The sequence below is a fragment of the Dreissena polymorpha genome, chromosome 8 (assembly GCF_020536995.1).
Source record: "Dreissena polymorpha isolate Duluth1 chromosome 8, UMN_Dpol_1.0, whole genome shotgun sequence".
Classification (NCBI taxonomy): Eukaryota; Metazoa; Mollusca; class Bivalvia; order Myida; family Dreissenidae; genus Dreissena; species Dreissena polymorpha.
In genome coordinates this window covers 89,919,704-89,927,237 of record NC_068362.1, presented here as the reverse complement: position 1 = coordinate 89,927,237, position 7,534 = coordinate 89,919,704, and positions in this window count along the sequence as shown.

The following is a 7,534-nucleotide window of genomic DNA, read 5'->3' as shown; positions in this document are numbered from 1 at the left end:
TCTCACCTCACCTCTCAGAGCAATAAATCTTCTAAGAGCATTAATAAACGCTGAAGAACTTAGTGAATCCACTACCTCTATGTGGACAGCCCTGGTGGTTATGCAGGTGAATAGTATTGCCCAGCGTGTACTATTGGCTTGACCTCCTCTTGTATTACGCGACAAAACTTCCCAAGGGCCAAAGGTATCAACTCCAACTGCAGAAAATGGAGGACTAGGTACCAAAAGATCAGAGGGCAGTATAGAGCAAAGGCAGATTTGCAAGCAAAATTGTTGCTGCTATGTGCGAGGAAGGAATTAGAGGCTGCAGAAGCAGAATTGGAGGCCCTTGGAAATAGTGAAGATGGAAATGGTAAGGAAGAGAACAGCCCAGTTCTCTATAGCCAAATAAGGAAAACTGTCCCCCCCCCCGGCAGCCATGTTTTTTAACTGACCGGAACCATTTTCAAACTCAACTCTCATATCAAGGAAACAAATGTTCTGACCAAATTTCATGAAAATTGGGCCAAAAATGTGACTTCTAGAGTGTTCACATGTTTTCACTATATACATATAGAAACAAATGCCCCGGCCAATGGCGGCCATGTTTTTTCACCGATCTGGACCATTTTCGAACTCGTCTTAGATTGTTTACAAGGTTTCTCTATAGCCAAATAAGGAAAACTGCCCCCCCCCCCCCTGGCAGCCATGTTATTCAACTGACCAGAACCATTTTCGAACTCAACTCTCAAATGTTCTGACCAAATTTCATGAAAATTGGGCCAAAAATGTGACTTCTAGAGTGTTCACATGTTTTCACTATGTACATATAGAGAAAAATGCCCCGCCCACTGGCGGCCCACTGCCCTTGTAAAAAAATAACCCACTTTCATACCAAAACACACTTAAACCAACATAAAACTGTGTTTTTTCTGAGTTTTTGTTAGAGGAAGTTGGTTTTTGCTAATAAAAGTGAGTTTTATGTGCGCTAAACTGTGCTTAACTGAGTTTAAAGTTGGTTATTTTAAGAAGATGTGTGTTCAAGCGAGTTTTTTTCTGTAAGAGGTCGTTTTTTTTGTGTGTCAAAAGTGAGCCTTTTTATTTATGAGTTGGTTTATGTGTGTTTAAGTGTGTCTTTTTGTTTTATAAGCGAGTCTTTTACAACAGAAGTTGGTCTTTTTTTAAACAGAAGTGGGTTTAAGCGAGTTTAAATTGGTCTTTTTGTTAATAAGTTGAGTGCTGCAACGAGGCTTAAAGACTCACTTTAACACACTTTTCAACAAGTTGGTCTTTTGTTTATTAATATAACTAATCAATGAAACAATAATTCTTCAACTGGGTCTTTGTTTGATGTTTATAGCCATAAATAATACAAGTCAATTGTAAAGGGGCTTTTTTACAGCTTGTTTGCCATTGTCCCTATTGTACATTTGTGTGCTCCCCATAATTTTTAGGGAATATTGGATGAAAATAGCTCTTTCAGAACATCAAAGGTTCACAGATGGACAACAAGTATCACTGACAAAAACTATAACAATGGTCAAGCTTAGTTTTATACATGAAAATGAAAGAGTTTGTGTTTCACTTTGAATTTTTTCTTTATGTTTGTTTTTATTAAAAACAATATCTTATGATTGTTTTATGTCTTAATTTTTTGTAATTTTTTTTTAAACAATCTTATATGATTGTTTATATTTGTTTAAAACAGTATTTACTTGTTAAATCTGCATATTTAAATAATTATGGTATTGAAAACATTATTTTGGAAATAATCTATTTATTTTTGTACATAAATTATGCAAGATTTTGATATTTTCATAAGATACCATCATATCCATTTTCTTAATTTGCAATAAAATAATAAAATGCCAAACATGACATAAACTGTCAACAAAATAAAAAGACAATACCTAAAAACACCCTTATTTCACACAACTAACAATAAACAGATAACAATATGTCAGGCATTCAGAGCTAAACAGGGTACTGATTATGTAGAGGTAGGGGTAGATAAGGCTACTGATGGGGTTTGTCTAGAGATAAGGCTGTGTGGAATAAGATATGAGGCTTTTGATTGGCTAGGAAGAAAACAACAACTTTTGAAAAACAAGCTGGTGTCAGCAATTGAATATTGAGCTAAATTTAATTCAGCAACATTAATATAAAGAAGTGAAAGACTTATAATGGTGAAATTCTGGCAGCATGAAGTATTGTGTGATGAAAACAATTTGTTTTTTGCTGCAATGTGGAAATCAACAATAAGTTGGTTGGAAAGGAGGTTGAACTGCCTGTTTTTGTTTTTTGGAATACTGAAGAACAGTTTTAACAGGTTTGTATTGTCATTTCTTCATCCCTTTTTTATTTAGTTTATTGAATTAATTATGATCATTATCATATTTATGTATTGTCACTAGGAAATGTAAATGGATAAGTTATTGTATTGCAATTTAAAGGAAAAACAACACAATTTGAAGCAAAAATAGATAAACTTACACTTGAAAAAGTGTAAATGTTGTGTACAGTGAATAATTATGGTTGTGTTTCATGGTTATTGTCATCTTAAATTTTATTTATAGCTATTTCTGATTATTACTGAACGGATTTCTTTCCCTCATACTTATATATTTTAATTTTGAAGTTTAAACTCTTGCCACAAGGCAAAATTGACATTGATGGTAAGATCCTTTGGAAAGAATGTGCATCATCGCCTGCCTGATGTATGGACTTTTATACCTGGTTTTTACCCTGCACGAGCTGGCAAACTTGAGGGGAACAAGAGTGGGAAAACCTCGCCCTGTCCTTGACCAAGAAAGCTCGATTTGTTGAGAGGTAAACTATACAGGTTATTGCATTTACAATGCCACCAGACCACACAGCCAAATGAGACCACGCATCTTGGTACATTTTCAAACTGCATTTTCTACCAAACGCAATTTCTTTTAATAATTGATGAAAAGTGCTAAGTCACATGTGATCACGGGATTAAAATTTCAAAAATAAACAAACAAAAACAACAAGCATATCACTTAAATTTATTATTATTAAAGCAACAAGATTACCATAACAGCAATATTTCATAGTCAAGTGGAACGAAAACATAACCAATCAACATGTTTGAAGAATGCCTTGCCCTTTTGAAAGTGATATGGTATTAATCCTTTGCAGATCAACTGGCGTAAGAGATGCTCAAGAGAAGGACACAAGCAGCATCAATGGTACATGTCGCTCCAGCGCCTGCTTTTCAGGTCTCTCTACCAGCTGCTTTCCAGGTCCCTCCACCCGCCAAGATCAGGTCTAGGTCCCTGCACTGGCGGCTGTCCAGGTCCCCTAGCAGTCAAGGTCTCTCCAGTGGCTGCTGTGCAGGTCCCAACACCGTATGCCGTCAAGGTCCCTCCATACGCTGAAATCCAGGTTCCTCATTCCACTGCGGTTCAGGTACCTCCAACAGCTGAGATCCAGGTCTCTGCAGCAGCTGCGGTCTAAATACTCCACCCGCAGTGGTCCAATGCGGTCAACCTTTTGCTTTAAAATCTTCCATAAATGTCTATTATTGTTTAATGTATTGTAAAAATAATCTGTTTGTATTAATTTGCGGTGTACTATTTTTGTCATATAAACATAATTTTCGTACACATTGTGTTTTTTTCCCTTTTAACCACATGGGGCTTATAATGAACTGTTGTAATTGCTTCACAAAAACCATTTTTTCTAGAACATATCAGTTCAAAATTGTTTTTTTTCACACTGCAAAATCCCACCAAAGGCTCACAAAAAACCTACTTTCTTAAAAAAAACTCACTAAAACACTGTTAAAACCCACAAAAATCAACTTACCCAAACCCACAGATTGCTTTTGTTTTCTTCACAGATAAAATACTGTTAATAATGTTTTTCACTGTGAAGAAAAAATAAGAAAGGCGTGCTTATAGCTCACTTTTCGCTCACTTAAAAACTGTGTTTAGCCTGCTTATAGCTCACATAAAAAACACACTTTTTACCCACTTAAAACCAACTCCAAAGACAGAAGTTGGTCTAAGCATGTTTAAAAAACCTCAAAAAACCAACTTGTAGAAAATCATACTCACTTTTAACCCACTTAAGTTGGTTAAAAAACCCACTATGTTAGTTTAAAGCGAGTTAAACCAAGATTTAACTCAGAAAAAACCAAGTCGGTAAGCTAAAAAACCCAGTCTGTAAGCTAAAAGCGTGTCTGAAAAACCCACTTTTAGCACAGTGCAAATACCGCAGAGTTAAACACAGCTGCCTGAAGAAAACTCACTTTAAACCCACTTAAGACAGTTAAACTACCCACTATGTTGGCTTTAAGCGAGTTAAACCAAGATTCAACTCAGATAAAACCAAGTCGGTAAGCAAAAAGTGTGTTTAAAAGACTCGCTTTTAGCTCGGTGCCAATACCGCAGGGTTAAACCCAGTTTAAAACTGGGTTATAACCGGATTTTGCTCACTTTTTTGACAAGGGAAATGTGGACGACGGAGGGACGGAAGACGGACAAAGACCGGTCACAAAAGCTCACCTGAACAATCAGGTGAGCTAAAAAGATAAACATGACAACGAGCACACCTACTTGAAAAATGACAATTAAAATATGCAGTTATAACACAAAAGGCTTAGCATCATCAGCAAAACGTTCCATTCTGTTTCAATGGCTTAAAGAAAACAAATTCAATATATGCTTTCTTCAAGAATTACATTGCAATGCAGAGGTAGATAACGCAACTTGGGGTAATGGTTTATAGACTTTATAAAATATCATCAAATTGTAAAAAGCATACCTGTTGAATGGAAACATAGACTAAAAGAAGACGATATTATTTATACCACACCGCAATACAAGCTTAACGAAATAACAGAAAATACAAAAGTTTGCAAAATGGTATATTAATTACTTATACTAAAACAAAAACCAGAAGTGTTCAAACAATTTGATAAATGGAAAGAAACTCTGAATAATCAAAACATTAACCAAAGAACCATCTTTAACCAACCAATCAAATTAACTATTGACACCAAACTTAGAAACTTCCAATATAAATACCTCATGCACATTTTACCAAACAATTCTTTCCTCCATAAATGCAATCTCGTTTCATCAACATTATGTGATTTTTGTAATATGCACACAGAAACCAATATTCACTTTTTCTGGGATTGACATCCTATTCAAAAGTTTTGGATGGATATAAAAAACTTTATTTACGACAAGTTGGAAAGGTTACAGAACTTGGAGCTAAATTATGCAACTATATCATTTTGTAATTTGACACTAGCTGATGCTAACAATTCACATGTCATTAACTTCATAATATTGTTGGCTAAATATTTTATCTTTAAATGCAAACAGGAGAAAACAACACCAATAGTAGAAATTTGTGTACCATTTTTTAATACTTTAATTTAACTCGAGGAATTAATCGCAACCACACAGAACAAACTACATATATTTAATACTCACTGGGCGCATTTTTTGCCCAATTAATACACCTACCCTAAAAACATCTTTACACATTCTCAATTACATAAGAACACCTACCTTAAAGCAACAAACACCCCTTTTTTCTTTCTTTTTTGTATATTTGTATTAAAACCTTTATTGACCTGTGTTACATTACACCATTTTTGCAAACTTTTAAATATTGTTTGAAACTAATTCAAACATATTCATTTCACACCAACTTTTGTCTTCACAGATGCTATGTATCACAACTAAATATAAAAAACTTTGTAAAACATTTTGCTCAATGTATGTATTTTCTTGTAATATTTTATAGGCAAAATACACATGCTTTATCTACAGCATGGTCTTCAAAAATGCTATGCACCATTATATAGTAATACATTGTGAAACAAACATACTAAATGTGTGTATATTTGACATATTATGTATTATGTTATATGCTAGGTGTATTATGTTTACGAAGGAAATAAAAAATGGAATTAAAAAAAAACAAACGTTGGATTCAGACAGTTTGCATGGAGATGATCTAGCTAAGGTATTTGGATTCAGACAGTTTGCATGGAGATGATCTAGCTAAGGTATTTGGATTCAGACAGTTTGCATGGAGATGATCTAGCTAAGGTATTTGGATTCAGACAGTTTGCATGGAGATGATCTAGCTAAGGTATTTGGATTCAGACAGTTTGCATGGAGATGATCTAGCTAAGGTATTTGGATTCAGACAGTTTGCATGGAGATGATTTAGCTAAGGTATTTGGATTCAGACAGTTTGCATGGAGATGATCTAGCTAAGGTATTTGGATTCAGACAGTTTGCATGGAGATGATCTAGCTAAGGTATTTGGATTCAGACAGTTTGCATGGAGATGATCTAGCTAAGGTATTTGGATTCAGACAGTTTGCATGGAGATGATCTAGCTAAGGTATTTGGATTCAGACAGTTTGCATGGAGATGATCTAGCTAAGGTATTTGGATTCAGACCGTTTGCATGGAGATGATCTAGCTAAGGTATTTGGATTCAGACAGTTTGCATGGAGATGATCTAGCTAAGGTATTTTGATTCAGACAATTTGCATGGAGATGATCTTGCTAAGGGAGATGATCAAGCTAAGGTATTTGGATTCAGACAATTTGCATGGAGATGATCTTGCTAAGGGAGATGATCTAGCTAAGGTATTTGGATTCAGACAATTTGCATGGAGATGATCTTGCTAAGGGAGATGATCTAGCTAAGGTATTTTGAGCATGTAAGGGCATGGTCAATCTTACTAAAAATTTAAAAAACAGTTTCAGCTTAATCACTTCAGTATGTTATGTTAGCATTATAAATAGCCAAAAGTCTATTAATAAAATATCTAATTGGCTACTTTAATCTGATATTGCTTCGAATATTTTTTTAATTTAATAATACACGCATTTTCAGTTTCTGGGTAACTTACTCACTGCATTTGAGTTATTTAGGCAGATTTCTTAGACTACTTAGATTAAATTGGCACATTGCAATAAAATATTGTGTGTATGTTGCTTACATGAATCCCAAACTTAAAATTGTTTTTGGCCAGCAGGGTCAAGGTTACTGATACCTAATATATTAGGACTAGATATTGTCAAAAAAAAATGAATTAACATTCTGACTTATTTCATTAAGATTGATTGAAAAATTCTGCCTCTAAAAGTGGTTACAATATATAAGTTGATGACTAACCACACGCAAGAAGATGAACACCGGACTTGGGGGTTACCATAATAGCTCACCAATAGCACCTCTTGCACGGGTGAGCTAAACATATTGTTATTTCATAAAAAAAGGCCATTACTAAGATTATTTCAAAACACAAAGAGAACCAAAATACCCAATGGCTCAATCTCACATGCTGATGATGAAAGCTACATCACTTAAGACATTTTAGTTACTGAGTTGAATGCAACAAAGTTATCTGATGGACTAACAACGGTAATGCTACATGCACATAACTCTTTGGTTGTGGCTTATAAACAAACAATAATAAACTGCCTTTTTTTAAAGGCTGTTGATCTGTTAGCCCACATTTCAATGTTGAACAAATGGGAGCCCACAG